The sequence below is a fragment of the Orcinus orca genome, chromosome 13 (genome assembly GCF_937001465.1).
Source record: "Orcinus orca chromosome 13, mOrcOrc1.1, whole genome shotgun sequence".
Taxonomy (NCBI): Eukaryota; Metazoa; Chordata; class Mammalia; order Artiodactyla; family Delphinidae; genus Orcinus; species Orcinus orca.
The window spans coordinates 81,281,618-81,305,615 of record NC_064571.1 but is presented as its reverse complement, the minus strand read 5'-3'; the positions used below and the strand labels follow the sequence as shown (position 1 = coordinate 81,305,615).

Here is a 23,998-nt window from a genome sequence, read left to right as displayed (position 1 = left end):
CATTGTAAAGCAATTGTACCCCAATAAAGATGTTAAAAAAAAAATTCACTTTTCAGTGGCAAAAAGTAGAAATATTCCAATATTTTTTCCTTCTCATTTTTGCTTTTTTTTTTTTAATTCGGCTGTGATTTTCAATTAATTTATTTTATTTATTTTTGGCTGTGTTGGGTCTTCATTTCTGTGTGAGGGCTTTCTCCAGTTGCGGCAAGCGGGGGTCACTCTTCATCACGGTGCGCGGGCCTCTCACTATCACGGCCTCTCTTGCAGAGCTCAGGCTCCAGACGCGCAGGCTCAGTAGTTGTGGCTCACGGGCCTAGTTGCTCCGCGGCATGTGGGATCTTCCCAGACCACGGATTGAACCCGTGTCCCCTGCATTGGCAGGCAGATTCTCAACCACTGCGCCACCAGGGAAGCCCTCATGTTTGCTTTTATAAAATGAAAAGCTGGAACTTTAGGGACGCATAACAAATAATTAACTTCAGACTATTCAGAAATGTCATATTCCGAATAGATCTAGTGATGTCTTTGAGGGTACATGTTGAATTTTAATTCATTGGGTGAAAATGGATTCTACTGACTGTTACTCTAAAGAAAATGTGTGCATGTGTAAAGAACATGAGATTTGGAATGGCAAGGCAAGGATTTTGGTCCTGGCTTTGCCACCTACTAGCCCTGTCCCCTCTGGGCAAACTCATTTATACTTTCTGGGTCTTAATAATGTTAACTGGGAACATTAATGTCTATTTCAAAGACTGGTGGAGATTTAATAACAGAATATATGTGGATTATATAAACTGTAGAACATGATAAAAGTATTAGTTGATATTTACCTTTGCCCTCCCCAAAGCAGGAACAATTTGTGGTGTAAAAGTCTGTATTCTGAGTTTGACACTTCTCTAATTCTCAGTGAATTGGCTCAAAGGTTATTGAGAAAATAACACATCACCGCTAATTCATTTCCATTCATTAATTATTGAATAAGGCAATTTAATATTTTATGTCAACCTATAGTGTTGTTATAACCATCTGAGGATGATAAACTCAGAGGGTATTAGAACTATGGAGTCTGGCAGATATCTTGTTCAAAGCCCCCCCTTTATGGATGTGTAAATTGAGGCCCAGAGAGGGTAAGCAGTTGCTTGGAGTCACCAGCTTGCTGTTGGCTGAATGAGGGCACCGATGCTGAGGCCCCTGCCCGTCTGCCTCGCAACTCACCAGACCTGTGTCTATGGTGGTTTTAGAAAGGGGAAGAGGACAGCGGAGGCGGGTGTGGGTGTAGGACTGCACTTCCTTAGGGGCTGAATGGGATATCCTACACTTCTCAGTGTTGCCGAAACCCGGCCTCTGTACATTGGCATCAATTTGAATCTCAAGAGTTTTGGGTGAAGTGGAAAAGAATAGCTTTATTGCAGGGCGCCAAGGAAGGAGGCCAGGGCAGCTGGTGCTTAAAAGACCTGAACTCCCTGAAAGCTTTCAGGGAAAGGTTTATAAAGACAGGGTGAGGGAGGGCAATTGTGGGGTGTGTGAGCAGCTCGTGGACATTCTTCTGATTGGTTGGTGGTGAGGTCATCAGGAGTCAACGCCATTAACGTTCTGGTTCCAACTGGTCTGGGGTCTGCGTGCTCGTGGGCAGCACACAGTTCACTTCTCCCACCTCGGGGGTGGGGAGTGGGGGTTCAGCATCTGCAAAACAGCTCAAAGGACATGGCTCAGAATATTATCTGTAGCCCTTGAGGAGGAACTAAAGGTCCTGACTTTGTTTAGTGGCTAAAGTATTATTATTTTGTCTTGCTCGACTGTTTTACTTTCTTTTTGCATTTTCTCATTTCTCTTACTAAGTTTATTCTTTGACTAAAGTTTTTCTGCAGGCAAAAGGCAGGCGGAGGACATGGGTGGGGGTGTTTTCTGGGAAGACCTCATAGGGTCCTGCTAGGTTACATCAGGTTCCCTGACACTTCCTGCCTACCTGTCTGTGTTTTGTCCTTAAACTCTCTGTAGGAGGTTTTCTGGGATGGAACTTGGTACCATAGAAAGAGAGCTCACCCCCAGCTAGCAGCTGATGCTAGGACAAGCCTTTTAAACTATTTACATGCGCAGAAACCCAGGATCCTCACCTGTGCTTTTCCATAGGCTTAAATGCAATAATTTATATAAAGCATATGGGATAATATCCGATAATGGTTGATTCCAACATTGTTTAGTTGACTGAAGGCTTTCAACTTTCTCTGAGTCTCCTATGGAGAAATGACTTGCCCTTAAAATAAAGGTTTGCTTTTGTAGCTGAAAGTGAAAATGTTAAGTATTCTCAAAGGCAATGGAGAGGGGAAGGACCTTAGTGGTTTCCTTGTTAAATTCTTACCATGGCTGGTCACGTCGATGCTGACAAAGGTCAGACGGACAGGCAGCGGCCCCCGAGCTGTGCTAGGCTGTCTCCCGATCTTGTGGAATCAGGAGGAGCCCCTGACATTCTGCTCCTGATTGAGGGAAATTTTCCATTGGTCTGTGTGGCATTTTAGCAGGCAGGTGAGTTCCTTAAGTGCTTGCTGACAGTCCTTTGATAACAGAGACAAGGTCGTCATTGTATTGTGAAGGTCACTGAAAGAGAATTTCTGAAAGGTGTCCCAAAACATCTTGTTTTTATGGCTAATGGGCCCCATTCAGGGTTTCTTCCAGATGATTGATGACCTTCACTAGCGTCTGCCTCTCTTCATTCTGATGCTGACAGAAAGGAAGTGTCTTAGAGCCAGATGTGGTCACTAATGCAGTGTGACTTTGTTCTTATTCTTTGAAAGGAGAAAAAATGCTGTGAAAAACAGGCCCAGCATTTGGAGGGTTTGACTCTTAGGTTGGATTCTTGTCAGCTGTGAGATCGTAGTATAGGTCTGTTATTTGATATCTTTGAGATTCATTTTTCTTTCCTCTTAACTTGCGGTAATTATACAGTTTGGGGTGATAGCCTCTAGTAGGTCTGGTTCAAGTCCTGCCCACAAGCCGTACAGCTGGAGTTCTGAGGCAGGCAACTCAGTTTGATGAGTCATTGTTTATCCATAAAGGTACATCACAGTACTGTTAGGGAGGATCAAATGAGATCATGTAATTAAATGGCATTAAATAGATGCATCAATAAGTGTCAGTTTTTCCCCTCTATTATATAGTGATATAGCAGATGGTTAAAATAAGGGGTGAGTGAGAGCATAGCACACAACAATAAGTAGAGAGTACCATTTTGATAAATTACTATCTTTTCAGAAGACAGGAAAAACAAAGTTTCTATTCTTAGTGTAACCAGCTGCTTTACCAAAGGGTTTCCCTGGAGGTGATCAACATTTTAGTTTCCTTTCTGTGGCAGCAAAACGCTTTTCTTCTTAGTATGAGCCAGAGTGGAGAGTCACCCTGAAATTCCTAAGGATACTTTCTTAGAATAACAAATCATCTTCGCATTATTAAGTGTAGGCGCCCTGACAAAGTTGGATGGAGAAAAAATATCTTTAATTTTCCAGGAATAGGATTTAATGAGGCTTTTCTTATTTTTTTTTAGAAAATTCATAAAGAAGGTGACCCAGTGTTTTTGGAGAGTTGATAATGGGGTGGGGGAGGCATAGTAAGTCTAGATTCTTTATTTGAGGCTTCTGGGCTGCTTTCCTTCTCAGACACGTATGCTAAGATTGCTAAGTGCTATCAACTGAATCCCACGTTCAGAAAAGTGGAGTCATCCTTTCGTCATGAACCTGGGATTCAACAAGCAGAAATATCATTATTAGAGTAGATGAACATCACCAATCAGATTGTGTAGGGTAAACTTCAGTAAAGATACGGTGTGACCGTAGGAATCTATGACAATAACAGACTAGCTGGAGTCCAGTTTATTCCGTGCTTGGCATTAACAGAGGATTCAGCTCTGGGTGAAGCATGAAACTGGGGTTCTTGAATAATTTAAGGGATGGGGTACACATATTAATATTTAGAGGGGAGTACTGGATTTCCTGCTAATAAGGAAATGGGGTTCCAGTGATTTGTAGGGAAAAATAAAAATACCATGACTTCATTTGTATTCTCAGCTTGTGGAGACTATTACATTGGTTATGTTAGGCTCTATTCTTTTATATTTCTGTTTTCAGTGACATGTCTTATTTCCAGTATACTACTTATCCTCCATCCAAACTTTGAAAATTATACATTGCCTTGCAAATGGACCAGGTACCTCATGCTGTGTTAAGAGAGCCTGTCATGCAGAATGTCCCTACAGAGCAGCGGTGGGAGGGCTGTGAGGGAGACAGGTGTTCATTTTGAAGACTGCGCATGTGAGTTACTATCATTAGGAAGAAGGAAAGTGAAAATAAGACGAAACTCCTTTCCACTGACATTGATCTGACCTTCAGTTGGGTGTCCTGAGCACAATTTTCTAAGCAATATGGTGTTTATTATATTAAACAAATTACAAAAATAATACCTTTCACTATAATTGAGACTGATTCTGCTTTCATTCTCTTTGTAATTGTGGTACTTTATTTATATATTTAAAATTACGAAAAAAAATTAATTGTACCCTGAAATCAGAGAATACTCAATTTACTTTATTATACTTTGATTAATTCAATTCTGAGTTGCTTTACTAATTATTTGAACTTGTAAATAGAGAAAAAGTTTCACATTCAGAAAAAATGGATTTTCTCCCAATTTTGGAGTAATTGTTTGCTTGAGTTGGCATGGGGTAAATTGCTGTAAGCCTTTGAAGTAAATCTTCAGAGTGATGAGTAGAGTTTTGCTTGTCAGTTCTCTCCAAAAATTAAATAAATAAAAGTGAAATAAGTAGTTGGAGAATGGACATGAAGTGAAGGAAGATTCTTTCCAATAAAGATGCTTTGCATTTAGGGATTTGGTACATACTGGTCTGGCCATATAACTATTTTGACCTGGAACGTAAACAAGAGTTTTATTTTTTTAACCGTAATTTTGTGTGATTAACTCTTTTTCAAGTCATGACTGAGTTATCTGATGGGGATGATTTCTTTTTAATCGACTATTTTTTAAAGCAGTTTTAATAAGTTCCCAGCAAAATTGAGTAAAAGGTACAGAGATTTCTCGTATACCTCCTGTCCCTACAAACGCACAGGCTCGCCCATCATCAGTATCCCCCATCAGAGTAGTACCTTTGATGAAACTACATGACACATCATAATCAACCAGATTTCCTAGTTTACATCAGGGCTCACTATTGCTTTTGTACATTCTGTGGGTTGGACAAATAATATAACATTTATTCACCATTATAATATCATACAAGGTAATTTCACTGCCCTAAAAGTCCTCAGTGTTCCACCTGTACATTCCTCTCCCCACTCCGCCCCCCTCCAACCTCTGACAATCTCTGATCCTTTTATTGTCTCTGTTTTGTTTTGTTTTCCAGAAGGTCATATAGTTGGAATGATACCGTATCCTTTTCGGATTGGCTTCTTTCACTTAGTAATAAGCATCTAAGTTTCCTCCGTGTTTTTTCATAGCTTGATTGTTCATTTCTTTTGAGTATCAAATAATACTTCATTGTCTGGTGTACCACAGTTTATCCATTAAATGACTGAAAGACACCTTGGTTGCTTCCAAGTTTTGGCAATTATGAATAAAGCTGCTATAAATATTAGTGCAGGTTTTTGGTGGACTTAAGTTTTCAATCCATTTGGGTAAATACCAGGGAGACCAATTGTTGGATTGTATGGTAAGAGTATGTTTAGTTTTGTAAAAAAACTGAAAAACTGTCTTCCAAAGTGGCTGTACCATTTTGCATTCCCACCAGCAATGAGAGAGGGTTCCTGCTGCTACAGGTCTTTGCCCACATTTGACATTGTCAGTGTTTCAGATTTTGGCCGTTTTAATAGGTATGTAGTGCTATCTCATTGTTTTAATTTGCATTTCCCTGATTACAAATGATATGGGGCATCTTTTTATATGCTTATTTGTCATCTGTGTGTCTTTTCTGATGAGGTGTTTGTTAAGATCATTGGACCGTTTTTAATTGGGCTGTTTGCTTTCATATTGTTGAGTTTTAAGAGGTCTTTGTGTAATTTAGACAGCAGTTTTTATCAGATGTCTTTTGGAAATATTTTCTCCCTGTCCTGTGGCTTGTCTTCTCATTCTTTTGACAGTACTTTTGCATTGCAGAAGATTTTAATTTCAGGGAAGTCCATATTATCAATCATTTTCTTCCTGGATTATGCCTTTTGTGTTGTATCTAAAAAGTCATTTTCATATCCAAGGCCATCTAGATTTTCTCTAGTGTTGTATTCTAGGAGTTTTATAGTTTTATGTTTTTTGTTTAGGTCTGTGATCCATTTTGAGTTAATTTTTATGAAGGGTATAAAGTTCTGTCTTTAGATTTTTTTTTTTGCACATGGATATCAACTTGTTCCAGCACCACTTATTGAAAAGATTATCTTGCTGTATTGTATTGCCTCTACTCCTTTGTCAGAGATCAGCTAACTGTATTTATGTATGTCTATTTCTGAACTCTCTATTCTGTTCCATTAATTTGTCTATTCTTTCACCAATACCACACTCTTGATTGTTGTAGCTTTGAAATAGGCTTGAAATGGGGTAGTGTCAGTCCTTCAACTTTGTTCTTCAATATTGTGCTGGCTATTCTGTTTTGTTTTTGTTTTTTGGGTTTTTTGTGTGTGTGTGTGCTTACATATAAACTTTAGAGTCAGTTTGTCAATATCCACAAAATAACTTACTGAGTTTTTGACTGGGTTTGTGTTGAGTCTATAGATTAAGTTAGAAAAAAAAAATACTATCTTGAGCATATTGTCTTCCTATCCATGAAAATGGAACATCTCTCAATTCATTCAGTTCTTCTTTGATTCCTTTAATCAGAGACTTGTAGTTTACTTCAAATATTTGTTGTACCTATTTTGTTATGTTTGGGTTTACCTAAATATTTCATTTTTTGGTGTGTTAATGTAAATGGTATTGTGTTTTTAATTTCAAATTCCACTTGCTCATTGCTGGTGTATAGGAAAGCAATTAACTTTCGTATATTAACCTTGTATCCTGCAACCTTTTTATAATTGCTTATTTCAGGAGGGTTTTTTTGCTGATTCTTTTGGATTTTCTATATAGAGTCATGCCGTTTGTGAACAAAGACAGTTTTATTTCTTCCTACCCAGTCTGTGTACCTCTCATTTCCTTTCCTTGTCTCATTGTATTAGCTAGGACATTTGGTATAATGTTGAAAAAGAGTGGTGAGAAGAGACATTGTTTCCTTGTTCCTTATCTTAGTGGGAAAGCTTCTAGTTTCTCACCATTAAGTGTGATTTAGCTGTAGGTTTTCTATAGATGTTCTTTTCAAGTTGATGATGGGGAGGACCTTTAATGTAATTTTTTAAATATGCTAAGTTAGATAAAGTATTAATGTTCTATTTTAAATCTATAAAGATTTTTTCTCTTATAATGAAAGAAATAGGTGCTTATTATACCACTTTACAACAATAGAAAGACTTAAAAGGAAAAAAGGAAAATCCCCATAAATCATACCTAATTTTTGGATCCAGAATGTTTTCTGTTGATGTTCATGTATGCACATATATTGGATTATCCATTCACCCACTCACCCATCAATTCATCCATCCATCATCTTTAAAGTGTCTGGTTCTCCCTCTCTTCTTTATAAAAGCGTGCCTCTCTTTCATTGGAATAAACTAATGTTATGATTTTGCTATCTCTCTCGAGCTCTTTGTATTTGCTTCCATTTTTGGAACAGTTCTTCATTCTCTTTTCAGCTCCATGAGGTGCTCCCCTTCTCTTCTGCCAGTTACTGCCTTAAGCTACTCACCCTGAGCGTGACCTCAATCCCATGGAGCTATCAGGTTGATGGGATAGAGGAATCTTACTTTCCCTTTCCCCTCTGTCCTTGCAGTCTTCCCCAAGACTGCTAAACTAGACTACAGCTACATATATTATTGATTTTTCTACTCAGGTACTAACATGAAATAAATTTTTTCAGAAAGATTTGTGAATATATTCTTCTGAGGTTTTACATGTCTTTAAATTTTTTTTCCTTAATAATAATAATTTAGTTTACAATAAAATTTTTGACTCACAATCCTCCCCCTCCCCCAGAATTCAGAGTTGTTTTCAATTTTTTTTTCTGGTTATATCTCCCATAAGTTTTATTTCCCTATCTTTGTTCTTTGAATTTGGGGAGAATTTTGGCTCTCTTTTCATTAATTCAGTATGCAGTTCTGTCCATTATGATATTCACTACTTAATTTTTTTAATTTTAATTTTTGATATACTTTTTAATTTCTCCTTTGCCAAAAGAAGCCAGTTTTATTAATACTTTATTAGCACCTCAAATCCATTTGTCTGTCTGTCTGTCTGTCTATCTATCTGTCTATCTCCCATTGTGATTTCCCTGTATCTCAAATTCTTGTTTATTAGACAGTATTTACTATGATTTCTCAGTTAGGTAATCTTCTTTAGAGTGGCCAGTTTTCTTCATGTATCTGGTGGTTTTTGCTTGTCTGCTCACCTTTACAAATAGAAGTCTATGTTGATCATGTTGATAGCTTCCATGATTCCCCTCAGTACATACATAAATCATCATTGAATCCCTCAGCAGGTGTCTCAGGATGGGAGTTCTGTTGTAATGAGGTGAAGTCCTGCACTTTTTGGCACGCAGTCATGAGAAACACAGCAGACTCCTGCAGAAATAGATTTCTTCACACAAACTAAAATAATTTTGTCATGGTGCTGCTTCCTTGGTTTGCTTATTCTGCAGCTATTATGTAGGATCTGCCCAGGCAAGTTATTTGTATATAGTAATGAACTCAGTGAAATTATTCCAGTTTTACTCTTTCATGATTAAAAATGAAACCATTTAAAGCTTCATTTTTTTCTTTTTTTTTTTTTTTTCCCCTAGAACATTCTTAGCTTTATCTCATAGCTTAGATATTCAGTGCTGATACGATCTCTACAGTTTGAACTACAGTGATATCATTGACATTATTTACTAGATATCCTGCACTAGATACATGAACTTGCTTGGTTCAAGAGTGGTCAAGAGAAAGCTTTTTAAAAATAATTGGTTGCTTTTTAAAATTTATACTTTTGCTATTTGTGTGGTTATTGTGCTGAACAAATCTGATCCTTTCTAAACAATTATTGTTCTTTAGAATGCGGTAGGTGAATGATAGTGTTTGAAAAGAGGATGCAGTCTCGATGTAAAGGGTATAGAGTTTTATGTGTGTGCACATGTGTATAAAAACAAATAGGCATACTTGAGATGGGTATTTTTATTGTTATTCAGATAGTTTATACCAGGGGTTGGCAAAGTACTGCCGCTGGCCAAATGCAGCTGGCAGCTGTGTTATAGTTTCTTAGATCACAGTCATGCCAATTTGTTTACACATTGTCTATGGGTGCCTTCATACAACAGCAGCAGAGCTGAGCAGTTTCAGTAGAGACCATATAGCCACAAAGTCTAAAGTATTTACTATCTGGCCCTTTACAGAAAATATTTTCCAACCCCTACTCTATATCTATGCATGATTGATCTATTTAATCTGTAAACAATGAAAAAGTGTTAAATATTCCCATTCATGTTGTATTTTTATCATATTTTTGCTTAATACATTATTACCCTTTATTGCTTAACATACGCAAACATGAAGTCATAATTTCTGATTGTCCCATTAATAATTATAAAGTGGAGATTTATTTTTCATGATTCCTAATATTAGTGTTGAAACTGCTGCTCCTTTTTTCTTTGCATTTGCATGCTATCTTTTTGTTGTTGCTGTAGGTCTTGTTTCCCGCCGAGCTCCAAACATTTTAACATACTTCGTTTAGGTATGTACCTATCACCCGGTGTGGTTAACCAGTTGTGGTTACCTCTCACATGAATATGTGTAATGTTTAGATCAGTTTTCTTCCAGCCTGTAGCTTGTCTTTTCATTCTATTAACAGTGTTTTTTGCAGATCATATCCAACTTACCATTCTCTTCTTTTACTTTCATGTTTTTGTTGTATCTAGGAAGTCACTGCCAATGCCAAGGTCATCTAGATTTTCTTCTATATTATCTTCTAGGAGTTGTATAGTTTTACATTTTACATGCAAGTCTATGATCCATTTTGAGTACATTTTTGTGAAAGATGTAAGATCTGTGTATACATTCACTTTTTTGCATGTGGATGTCCAGTTCCAGTGTCATTTGGAGACTGTCTTTTCTCCACTGAATTGCCTTTGCTCCTCTGTCAAAGGTCAGTTGACTATAGTTGTGAACGTCTATTTCTGGGCTATTTTGTTCCATTTATCTGTTCGTTTATTCTTTCACCAATACCGCACTCTTGATTACTGTAGCTTTATAATAAGGCTATAGTACTTGGGTAGTGTCAGCCCTCCAACTTTGTTCTTCTCCTTCAATCTTGTGTTGGTTAGGCTGGGTCTTCTGCCTCTCCATATAAACTTTAGAGACAGTTTGTCAATATCACACAATAACTTACTGGGATTTTGATTGTGTTTGTGTTGAAGTCCTTGCCCCTAGGCAGCAATTAGTACCTTTGCCCTCCTCCCCTACTGCCCTGTATACATCCCCTCATCTGATGTAATTTTCCACTCTTTTCTTCCCTCTCCAAATCTTCCATCGGGCACTCTGCAACTTCTGGGACTGTTCTCTGTCAGTGTTCTTATACTCAGAACCTCTTTTTCTGAACATTCCTTCTACTACTTTGACTGAAGTAAACTAAGGCTGCCCATGAGGACATTACTTTCTTTGCGGCTCTTTCAAAATTAAGCGGATTGTGGGATTTTGTGGTCTTGTTCACTTCTCATCTGAGGGCCAGGGGTTTGGTTAGGTGTCCACTTGCTCCTCTTTGCTAGTTTCAGATCATTTACATCCTTCCTTCTCTTGGGGGGTGTGGACATATCTCCTCCTCTTTTGAAGCTCTTATCATCAAGGTAGGACCTCTTCTTTCCCCCTGGTTTCTGTCTTCTATGAAGGAACTTGTCTTTTCTTCATTTCTTTTTACTTCTAGGACCATAGTCTTTCTGTCTCAATTCCTGTTGTCAGGGACCTCAGCATCTACATGAATTAATCATCCAACAGTCTCTCAGTTTATCTCTTCAACTCCAGTAATTTATTTGCACACGAGTCAGAAGTTTTATTCCAGAATTTATCATCACCTAAGACTAGATAACTTCCAAAATTATAACAGTAAACATCTTTTTTTTTTTTTTTTTTTTTTTTTTTGCGGTACACGGGCCTCTCACTGTTGTGGCCTCTCCCGTCGTGGAGCACAGGCTCCAGACGCGCAGGCTCAGTGGCCATGGCTCACGGGCCCAGCCGCTCCGCGGCATGTGGGATCTTTCTGGACCGGGGCACGAACCCGCATCCCCTGCATCGTCAGGCAGGCTCTCAAGCACTGCGCCACCAGGGAAGCCCAACAGTAAACATCCTAATTTCCATCTATAAATTCCTATTATTCTTGCCTTTAAGAACCCCCATTTATCCCTGTGCTTTTTTTTTTTAACCTCATCAGGGATTCAAGCCAATGACGCCATCACTTTCTCACTGCTAATGAATTCCCACTTTTCAGCTCTTTGGTCATGAATTGCTTGATTCATTATCACTATTATTAATCTCTTAAAAATTCTGTCATTTTCTTGGTCTTTATCTTCCTCTCCTTTACTCATCCTAGATGAAAATTTTGATCCATATCTTCGAGATCTGCACCTGAGCAGCTGACTCTGGCTGAGGAAAATCACACACATGTGCTAACAAGTTTTATTTTCCCTACATGATCATTAAGTTGAAAGGAGAGTTGCCTAGGAGTCCTTCCATGTGTCTCTAATATTTCTTTTTGTCATGGTCCAAAACGACTGTCTCAAAGCTAATTCTCTTCTCAAACCATCTCTTCCTCACTCTCAGCTGATGACCTAGCTTCACATTTCAAACCGAAAATTAAAGTCATCAGATGTGAATCGCTTTATCTGTTTTGGTATGGGTGCCCTCTTAATATATACTAGGTGACACCTAGTATTCCTCTCTCAGGGGTAGGTGTCTAGGATCAAAAATTTTAAAACTAAGACATGCCTCCATTCACTACTTCCAAGCTGCTTATGTGTTCCATTAACATTCTTTTTGAAATAAGTTTCTGAGAAAGGGGAAAGGAAGTTGCACTTTCCTTGTACCAATGGTTGCTGCAAATGTTCCAAACTCTCCGTTGAGGAATCTTTTGTCAAAGGAACAGATTTGGACATGGGAGTAATTACAACACAAGAAGCCAAAAAGCACCTGCACGCATGGATAAAACCTGACCCCTGGGGTAGGATGCGGCTTAAGTTCTGCACTATCTTTGTGTGAAGCTTCCTTCTTTACCCACCACAATATACTACACATCAACCCAGTGTCTTTGCAGACTCATATCTCCTACCAAGACTGGCCTTCAGTCATAATGACAGCAGAACTGGGCAACTTCTGGCCTCCAGTGGTGATTATAAGACACTACTCCAGCTGACTTCCCCAAATCTATGGGGAGAAACAGCCACCCGGACTGGGGAAGACTAATGGTCTTCACACCACCAGTCCTGTATAAACTTGCACCATCGTTTTTTTTCTATTTTCAATGGAGAAAACATCTCTCTACCTTTTAATGACTCCACAATACATATATATATAAAACGGAATCACTTTGCTGTACACCTAAAACTAACACAACATTGTAAATCAACTATATTTCAATTAAAAAAAAGAAGTCTTAGCTTCTCTAGTGAATCTTTCCCAATGTCTTAGGAGCATCCTTTAGCCTTTTATATCTGAAAAAAAAAAAGAAAAATTATCCCTTGACTCTGTCTCCCACAGGTTTACTCCATTAACTGTTCCATTTCTTGGTTCTCTGTTAATAAACTTTTCAAGAGCCATTTTCTCCATTTTTCTTCCATTCTTTAGTGGTCACTGAGAGCTCTGTGTGTGTTTTAATTTTGAAGAGTTAAAAAAAAAATTCAGAAGGAAATGCCAATACCCAACAACAAGAATTAATAAAAATATTTTATCATGTAAGCTCCAGTCATACAATGCCGGGGGGGAACTTCCTTTGTTACCAAATTGGATTATTAAGTCTCCCTCTCCAAAGGAAGCGTCTATCTTGATTTGAGTGTACCCTTCCACACCACTTTTTAGGTATGCTTTTTATCCCCTCTTAATTTGCCTTAATGCTGTCATGTTGTATATGTCACTCCACAGTTAATTATTTGATTTAGCACATCCATCGCCTCATGTAATTATTTATTCTTTCGGTGGTGTAAATGCTAAAGTTCTACTCTCTTAGTATGTGAATTTTTCTATAGCGTAAACCAAGGAGCAGGATTGCTATGTAGCAGGATATGTTCATTTCAATGTCACTAGGTTTCTAATTGCTCTCTCAATTCATTTTATAAATTAATATTCACACTACAGAGAGTATGAAAGCTTTGATTTGCCCTCATCTTGGCTAACACTTTGTAATATCAGACTTACCGAGTTTTGCCAATCATCCGATACCTGTGCATAAGCCTCTCCTTGTTTCACTTTCCTGCGAGGTTACATGTTTTTATATATTTATTGGCTGCGCCTCTGGGATTGTCTGTTCATTCAGTTAACTCTGTCGTTCATTTTTTTCTGTTGAATTATTTTTCTTTTAAATATTGATTTTTATGTTTAATGGAAATATTCTCTCCAAATGTGGCCCTTTTCAAACTTTGTATATGGTATCTTTATATTACAGAAATTTAAAATTCTGATATAATGAGAATTATTGATCTTTTCTGTTTTTTAATCTGTCTTATTTAAGAAATGCTTACATTTTTAGATGTCTTAAAGACATTTCTTCTACATTTTTTAAGTGTATTACAAGTTTTATTTTATTTATTTATTTTCCACAATTTATTTTTTTAATTTTTTAATTTTCTTTTTGGCTATGCCACATGGCTGTAGGATCTTAGTTCCCTGAGCAGGGATTGAACCCATGACCCCTGCAGTGGAAGTGCAGAGTCCTAACCACCAGGGAATTCCCTGCAAGTTTGATTTTATAAATTAGATATTTTATGCACTTGCAATTTATTTTTTGTATGATGTGAAGTATTGCTTTAGATTGTATTTTCCATAAGGAAAGCTAACTGCGTCACTATACCTTTTACTAAAGAGTCCGTCATTGCACAGGATTTGTATGCCATGCACACCAGGTACTGATTTCTGCATGTTCCTGAATGACTTTCTTGTCTCTCCAATTGATTCCCTTTACCTGTCAACTTCTAAGCCTCTGCCTTAATGTTTTAATTACCATAGTTTATAAAGTCTTAAGTCTAATAGGGCAAGCTATCTTGGTTCTTTTTTATTTTTTATAATCATTTCGGAAAATATTAGATAATTGCTTTTTCCAAAAATTTCAGAAGTGGTTTACTTAGTGACATGAAAAAATCACGTTGAGATTTTGATTTAAATAGTCTTGAATATATGGATTATTTTGGGGTAGAACTGACCACTTTAGGATAGGGAGATTTCCTATCCATAAACAAATTATACATGCTCATCTGCTTGTTTAGATAAATCTTCTTTTATCTCCTTCAACAGCGTTTTATAACTTTCTTAATGTGGATATTATACATCTCTATTAGGTTTCTTTCCATATGCCTTATAATTTAACTTGCTGTTGCGAATATCTTTCTCTAGAAAATAAATTGTTGGTGTATAGGATTGACATTTATCTTTGAATATGGATCTTGAATTCAAATTTTATCAGTTTTTGGATTTTCTATGTAAATTATCAAAATATTCTGCAGTAATTAATATCTTTCTTTTCTGGTTCTGCAGAACTCTTTGTAAGATGGTTATCATGCTTCTACTTAACAGCATGCAATGTTGTTGTTTCATGAAATGTCCAAGTGTGCAGAAGGATGTTTATTTGTGCTGAGTAGCCTGAGGATGGACTCTTAGAATGGGCACAAAGTGTGAAGATATTTGTTTCTTGTCACTGCTTAACCCAGGGCATCTACTGCAAAAGAAATGGGCAAGGTGACCCTTTGTGTGAATGTTGGTTACTCTCTTGTCCCAGCCACGTTAGTACTTGCTCACTGGGCCTGGAAGTCAATGATTGTTGGTATTTTCTGTCCCCTTTACGGGGGGAGGGTGACAGTGTATTTGTTTCTTTGAAGGATAGTTTTATAGGAAAAAGTATAAAATCGTTATGGATATTACATGGAAGTTCAAATATGTGTATAAAGGTATGTATGGAAATTGACGAGACTCCCAGCTTTGCCTCCCATACTCATAATGCTGTAGGAACCGTCTTTAGATATAGACCCCATCATTCCTATGCAGAACATCTTCCATCAGTGACTTTCCATTGTTGTTCAGTAAATCCAAATGCTTGACCAAGGGACTACAAGGCCCTGCCTGATCTGATCCCCACTACTCTGCTCTGTACCCACCTTAGCACAATGCCTGGTTTACCTTGGGTGTGTTTGTGTGTACACAGTGGTCATGGAGCTGTAGATGGAGGCTGTGCATGAGCTCAACAGCATGCATTTCCCCTCTCCAAGGATGTCACGGCTACTTCCAGTGCTGATGGCCTTACTTTCCAACAGCAGAGACCAATAACGAGCCCGGATAAGCGATATCATTCCCTAGGAGAACCAGCCAGCCACCTGGCAACAGCTTGATGATAATGGACTTCATCCAGCAGGGAGTGGCTATTATTTTTCATCCCTGGAATAATCATATACTTTGGATATGGAGTTGCCTCCCCTGCCCCACCTGACTGCTATTGGTATGCCAGCCTAACCAACCCTGAACTCACAGAAAGCCTTCTTCTCTGACATGGTATTCCATACAGTATTGCTTGTGACCAAGGTACTCACTTAAAGCATAAAAAAATCTATCGGTGGGCTCTCACAAAATTCTCTGCTTTTTCCATATATCCTACCACCCCAAAATCATCTGGCCTGACACACATGTAATGGACCATTAAATCTACAGTTCCACTGGTAATTGTGACACATTCCCAAGGATGCAGTATATGGTTGGAATCAGCCATCAGTCTGTGGCTTTACTTTTCCAACAGCAAGAAACATGGACCTAGGAATGAAGTGGGAGAAGGGGGAGGTGATCCCTTTCTCTATTTGCTGTATTTTTGATACCACTTCTTAACAGTTTTGAACTCTTCTGAAAATGCTTCCAACAAGGAACTAGTTTGGAAGTTGAGATTGCCCCCGGCCATTTTATTTATTTATTAACTTTTTTTTTAAACCATCTTTAATGCTCTTTTATTTATATCCTCCCAGAAACTCAAATATATCATGCCACATAGTGTCATACTGAACCATGTGTTTTAAGTTACAATGCTGTCCTGAGCTTCAGAAATGTCCATTTCTTTTTTGCCCCTTGGCAAAATGGGCTTCAAAGCATACAAGTTTAGGTGATACTTTATGACAGCATCATTTGAACACAGTACTGGCTACCTGGAAAGAAAACTCTTCAACCTCCTCCCCATGGAGCCTCAGGGATTTGTGAGGGCACCCAATATCAAAACAGAGTCTCTAAGCACTCGGTGGAGGTTTGCTTAGCTGTTCCTTTTTATTAACCCCCTGGCCATTTTAAACCCCAGATGTCAGCAAACCAGTGGATCAAGAACTGGCTGGGAATGATTAATTTTGTTTACCAAGGAAGGATTGATTATTTGTGATCTAATTAGGTTAAGAAGGACTTTGGTTAGAACTGGAGGCTTCCTTGGTGTGCCTATTAGTACTCTCATATATAATGGTAAAATTAATGAAAAATTACAGATAACCCCAAATCAGGACCATTGTTTCTTATTTTTTGTTTTTCAGGGGTTTTGGGGGATCATTTCTGCTGCCTGGCTTTTTTTTTCCCTGAAGTATAGTTGATTTACAACATAGCGTTAATTTCTGCTGTACAGCAAAGTGATTCAGTTATACATATATATATATATATATATATGTTCTTTTTTTAATATTCTTTTCCATTATGGTTTATCATAGGATACTGAATAGAGTTCTCTGTGCTATACAGGAGGACCTTGTTGTTTATCCATTCTATATATACTAGCTTACATCTGCTAATCCCAGCCTCTCACTCCATCCCTCCCTCAACTCCCTCCCCCTTGGCAACCACATATCTGTTCTCTGTGTCTGTGAGTCTGCTTCTGTTTTGTAGATAGGTTCATTTGTGTCACATATTAGATTCCACATATAAGTGATATCATATGGCATTTGTCTTTCTGATTTACTTTACGTAGTATCATAATCTCTAGTTGCATCCATGTTGCTGCAAATGGCATTATTTCATTATTTTTCATGGCTGAGTAGTATTCCGTTGTATATATATACCACATCTTCATTATCCCTTCATCTGTCGATGGACACTTATGTTGTTTCCAATGTCTTGGCTATTGTGAATAGTACTGCTGTGAACATAGGGGTGCATGTATCTTTTTGAATTACAGTTTTGTCTGGATATATGCCCAGGATTGGGATCACTGGATCATATGGTAATTTTATTTTAAGTTTTCTGAGGAATCTCCATACTGTTTTCCATAGTGGCTGTACCAACTTGCATTCCCACCCACAGTGTAGGAGTGTTCCCTTTTCTCCATATCCTCTTCAGTATTTGTTATTTGTAGACTTTTTAATGATGGCCATTCTGACTGGGGTGAGGTGGTACCTCATTGTATTTCTCTAATGCATTTCTCTAATGATTAGAGATGTTGAGCATCTTTTCATGTGCCTATTGGGCATTTGTATTTCTTCTTTGGAGAAATGTCTAGTTAGGTCTTATACCTATTTTAGGGGGGTTGTTTGGTTTTTTGTTGTTGAGGACCATTGTGATTTAAGATCTTTCAGGTAACCAGGTGAGGAGCTAGGTGAGGAAAAAGGGTATGTGGAATTGACAGCAAAAGAAAGAAATTACAGACATCAACTAAGATTTCGTGACTAGTTACGATGAAGAGAACTGCAGCAACTTTGCATATTTTCTTTCTTGCTCGTTGTATAGGTATGTGTAATATATAGCTGTGTATACTCCCTTACATGTAAATATAGACACATTTATAAATATTAATCACTTTCCTCTCTCTTCCTTTCCCCCTGTTGTGTTTTATTAAGATTTTTGGAGATGCAATGTTCATTTCAGCTCTATTTACAATAGCCAGGACATGGAGGCAACCTAAGTGTCCATTGACAGATGAATGGATAAAGAAGATGTGGCACATATATACAATGGAATATTACTCAGCCATAAAAAGAAACGAAATTGAGTTATTTGTAGTGAGGTGGATGGACCTAGAGTCTGTCATACAGAGTGAAGTAAGTCAGAAAGAGAAAAACAAATACCGTAGGCTAACACATATATATGGAATCTAAAACAAACAAAAAAATGGTTCTGAAGAACCTAGGGGCAGGACAGGAATAAAGATGCAGACGTAGAGAATGGACTTGAGGACATGGGTTTCAGCAAAGCATTTTTAAAGGCAGGGTGAAGGAGGGGCGTCCCAGGGGATGTGATCACCTCGTGTACAATTCTCTGATTGGTTGATGGTGATCAATCCTTAGGTGCCAGAAGGTCTAGGGGCTACTTATGATCATCAAGTAGTTAATTTCTTCCATTTACTGGTGGTTTTGGCATCTGTAAAACTAAGGAAATATGCATCAGATACTATTATCTAGGTACTTCAGAGGGGAGCTAAAGCAAAGGATTTGAGGGAGGGGTCTGTTCTGGGAAGGCCACACAGGGTCCTGCTTGGATACTGGTTCTTTTTCAACTGGAGAAAAGGATGGTGTAAGTGATGTCCTGGAATTTTTCTCATCAGAGTGAAATACAATCAAAACAGTTTGACACTTCAGCACTAAATGATGTCCAAGTTCCTACGGTTCCCTTCAGGGATATTGCTCAGGGCACTCTGTTTTGGATAAGATACTAAAACATCATTCTTTCAATGGTCTCCAGCTAAAGCCCACAAAATCCTGCTTTACTACCTGCCTAAATCTACTAATTTGTATCCAAAGTTCCCTCCATAAATTTAATTAATTCAGCATAGCCATCACGTGGCCCTATGCCCGCAACTGAACTTCTCAGACTCCCCCTTAAGCCTGCACCACCTCCCTCTCTCCAGGACCAAGCTGGGCTTTTGTTTCCTGCTGGGTACTCTAGCTAAAGCCTCCCTGCATGTTTTCTGGGCAGTGAATACAATTCTAGTATAGGCAAGCCAGCTCCTGGTTGAGCAAATATGAGTTGAACAGCATGGGAACAGGCTTTATAATCATTACATTCATTGGTCTGAGCTGAACCTCTTATGGGAAATTGTAATGAGGCTGTCTGAGTCACTGCTACTCTCCAAATAACAGATACATCTTACACATGAAGAGAAGAGAGGTGTTTCCAAAACCACCCCATTGTTTTGGGTATGAGTATGTGTGTTTCAATTCCCAGAATCCGTTTGTATTGACGTAGGTGTCATCCCAGGGAAAGAGCACAAGCTTTTAGGCTGGTCATACCTGCTTTCTATCAGGGATCCAACTCCTCCTGGCTGTTTAATGGGAGGCATTTTTTTACTCCATCTTCTTTGTCATGTGTAAAGTGAGAAAACTTATGCCTATGTTGTAGATTTTAAAGTTAAAATCTACAACAGAGACATATATGTAGACATATAAACTAGTAAAATTACTAGCACTGAATTGGCACTTAGTAGATAATCAAAACATATATTAAGTATCCAGTAAGGAGTAGTGTTCTGCCCCTTCATTTCTGAATTTGAGGAAGCTTTGAATCAGTCCCAGTTATCATGGAGCAGCATTTAAATATGTCTTTGATTGTGTGTGTATTTATGACAGATCTGGCAGTGAGAAATGGAAGGATCCTCACGGATTAGCCAGTCTCATGGTGTAATTTGTTTAATGTACAAAATATTTTCTTTAAATAAAAGCTCATTTGGTATCCCTGATATGAATAGATGAAAGAGGAACTTTGCTCGTTGTAACAGGAGAGAAAGCCTGGAATTCCGTCTCCCCTCAGATTTGAGCCAGAAGGTCTTCAGTGAACTTGACTCCATGAAGTCTAACTTGAAAGCTTCTAACCACATTGTCGATTGTAGACAAAAGACTTTCCCAAGATCACCAGCTAGGATTAGAATCTAGGTGGGCAACTCTGGGCCAAAGTTTTTATGTCCAGCTTATCTATTTCATTCAATGAATAAACATTTATTAAGGACAGACCATCACGTGAGGCACTGTGCCACGTTTTACAATAGTTAAAGGTAATAAAGTCTCAGGCCTGCTCTTGAGCCCATGAACTAAAAGGGAAGTAGTTGACCACACCCTCAAATAAATTCAAGGTGGAATCCAAGACATTCTGATAGAGGGAGCACAAAATACCATGGAGAAGTGACAAGGGGAGTGATTTGTGATTGCTGACCCATGAAGTTGTGGAGGCCAAGAGTAATTGCTTCTAAAGAGAGCCTTTAAAGAATGGAATAATCACCAGGCAGAAATACAGAGAGAACGTGCCAAGAGAAAGATAGAGGAGGCACAAAGGCATAGAATCAGGAAAGCATCTTCTAGGAATAATGAATGTTTCTCGTTTGCTGGACCATAATTACACAAGGGGAAGTGGCGAGGCCTAAGAATTTTATTTTCATTTTGTTCGATGTTATGTAGGGTCTTGAATGTCCAGCCAAGAGGCTTGGACTTGACCCTGCAGGCAGTGAAGAGCCGTTGAGAGATTGTGAGGATTTGAAGGAAATATTTGGAGCTGTGTTTCAGGAAGATGGTTCTGATGCTAATTTGGAGCAAAATCTGCATTTAACAACCTAGAAATAATTTTGATGACTCTGTTTTATTTTCATGCATCTATCCTAAGGAGTTAAATTCTCAGCAGTTCATATTTCCTGTTCTCTCTTCCACCTAATCACTAAGGATGTATTTTTTTTAAAGTCTGGGGAGAAGAGAAATACACTACTATTTATTGAGTACTTCCTACCTAATAAATATTATTCATTCTTCATATCTGTGATCGCTCAATGTGGGACTTATACCCCTGGTGTTCACACAAGGAAACTAGCAGTGAAATACCTTGTCCAAATCACACAGTTAGTAAGGGATAAAGGTGAGAGCCTGACTCAGGTCTGTAGACTCTAAAATGTGTGCTTCTGCTCTCTATGAGTCTCTAGAACAGAATTAAGCAATCAGAATCACAGCTGTCTCAAGCAGTGTCTGGAAGCTAAGAGTGACCTAGAGGCAGGGCACAGATTTTCTCTTAATAAGGAAAGTGTTTCTTTAACAGAATTCCCAACAGTGTTAGTCACTGAAGATTCACTCCCTTCAAATCCTGTTGTGAGGCTGCATTAAGACCTGGGAACTTGTGCAAGGCCCTGAGGATAACAAGCAAAATAAATGGAGCTAAAATCAGGGGAGGCTTGGGGAAAAAGACAAAAGAACCTTCTGGGAAATGGCATGCCTGAAGAATAGCACCCTAACCGGTGAATGCTTTGAAAAAACATTTGCTGTTACTTGAGTCTGGGCCACAGGGTCTTCTGCTAACATGGTCTTCTGCTAACATGGTCTGAATGTGTCTGTTCAGGGAAGGGGTCACCCGTGTGCAGGGAGAAGTTTGCTTGGACTTACGTCCAGGAAAAGAGAAACATACAAGCTCGTGATCCATTGTCACTTCTTCCTCATCTTATTCACCTCTCTTGCAAACAAAATTTCATCTGTATAGATGACTCGAAACACTGAAATGGAAAATTCTTCACCCTGTATAGAATACTCTCACTATATTAGCGTGGGATAGTCATGAGACCAGGAGATATCTATTTTGATTGCCTGAGTTCAAACATTGGTTCTCATACTTACTTGTTAGATGATTTGGGGCTTATTCATAAACTTCGTTAGTCCTCAGTTTCCTCATCTGTGAAATGGAATGCTAAAACTGTTTACCTCGTAGAGTAGAATAAGTTAATACATGTAAAAGCACTTAAAACAATGGCGGGCACTTAGTATGCACTACATAATAAAAGCTTTGCTATTGTTTTAATATTATTATTGCCCCAATGATGTTATGATAATGATGATATATTCTCTTGCCTAGAACACTACTGTACAAAATAGATACTAAATGATACTTGTTGGGTGAATAAATGGAGTAATGAAAATTCTACCGAAGTAATTTCTACCAGAAATTTAATTATTATCAAAATAATATCAAGCCACAAAGATCTCAGGATTGACTGTTCACTGAGGCAAAGGTAAGTTCAGTATATTAGGATTCTTGGTACTCAAGAGGACAGGTGATTAGGGATTCATATTCTTTAGACCTTTAAAGTATAGAGGAAAAAAGTGATGTTTGGGGTAAACACCGCAAATAATGTTGCATTCTGTACAATACCTGAATATTTCCTATGATGACCCCCCAAATAAAATATATATATATACCCATATTAAAAAATATATATGATTTATATAAATATATATATATATAACTGATTTAGTAGTTAGCAACAAAATTCTTTATGGTACAAAATTTTTTTTTAATTTTTTTATTGGAGTATAGTTGATTTACGATGTGTTACTTTGTGCTGCTGTACAGCAAAGTGAATCAGTTATACATATACACACATCCACACTTTTTTAGATTCTTTTCCCATATAGCTCATTACAGAGTGTTGAGTAGAGTTCCCTGTACTATACAGTAGATACTTATTAGTTATCTATTTTATATATAGTAGTGTGTATATGTCAATCCCAATCGCCCAATTTATCCCTCCCCCCCGCTTTCCCCCGGTAACCATATGATTGTTTTCTACATCTTTAACTCTATTTCTATTTTGTAAATAAGTTCATTTGTACCATTTTTTAGATTCCACATATAAGCAATATCATACGATATTTGTCCTTCTCTGTCTGACTTACTTCACTCAGTATGACAATCTCTAGGTCCATCCATGTTGCTGCAGATGGTATTATTTTGTTCTTTTTTATGGCTGAGTAATATACCATTGCATATATGAACCATATCTTGTTTATCCATTCCTATGTTGATGGACATTTAGGTTGCTTCTGTGCCCTGGCTATTGTAAACAGTGCTGCAGTGAATATTGGGGTGCATGTATATTTTGAATTATGGTTTTCTCTGGGTATATGCCCAGTAGTGGGATTGCTGGGTCGTATGGTAGTTCTATTTTTAGTTTTTTAAGGAACCTCCATACTGTTTTCCATAGTGGCTGTATCAATTTACATTCCCACCAACAGTTCCCTTTTCTCCACACCCTATCCAGCATTTATTGTTTGTAGATTTTTTGATGATGGCCATTCTGACCAGTGTGAGATGATACCTCATTGTAGTTTTGATGTGCATTTCTCTAATGATTAATGATGTTGAGCATTTCCTGTTTTCTTAAATGGAATCATTTTGCTTTATTTTCCTGTGAATGCTTCATTTGGTCCTCAAAATGAAGTAGAAGCCACATCATCTACTGTGTCTCCCTCTCTGTGTTGTTGGCTAGAAAGCTTAGGAGTGAATGTGTGGTCGATCTCTGTCTACTGTGTAGGGCTTCACAGAATTCATTCCACATACCAGCCACCCTGCTAGCTATAGCTTATCTTTCTTATATGTATTCCTCATCTGCTTACATTTTCTCAAATTTAATTTTATCTTGTATGTATGCTGTAAACAACTTTTTTTTTAAACATCTTTATTGGAGTATAATTGCTTTACAATGGTGTGTTAGTTTCTGCTTTATAACAAAGTGAATCAGTTATACATATACATATGTTCCCATATCTCTTCCCTCTTACATCTCCCTCCCTATCCCACATCTCTAGGTGGTCATAAAGCACTGAGCTAATCTCCTGGTGCTACACGGCTGCTTCCCACTAGCTATCTATTTTATGTTTGGTAGTGTACATATGTCCATGCCACTCTCTCACTTTGTCACAGCTTACCCTTCCCCCTCCCCATATCCT

At 38.0% G+C, this 23,998-nt stretch overlaps 2 long non-coding RNA genes across 4 annotated transcripts in view; one reads left to right on the top strand and one right to left on the bottom strand.

The window, feature by feature from the left end:
- LOC117203257 (uncharacterized) overlaps positions 1 to 23,998 on the top strand; it is an 80,834-nt gene that overhangs the window by 14,284 nt on the left and 42,552 nt on the right. The window lies entirely within an intron of this gene.
- LOC125960763 (uncharacterized) lies at positions 110 to 22,114 on the bottom strand. The gene is made up of 3 exons (XR_007470765.1): positions 21,890 to 22,114; positions 18,552 to 18,676; positions 110 to 3,066 (listed from the first exon to the last, which is right to left on the bottom strand). It is a non-coding gene; the product is annotated as an uncharacterized LOC125960763 (long non-coding RNA).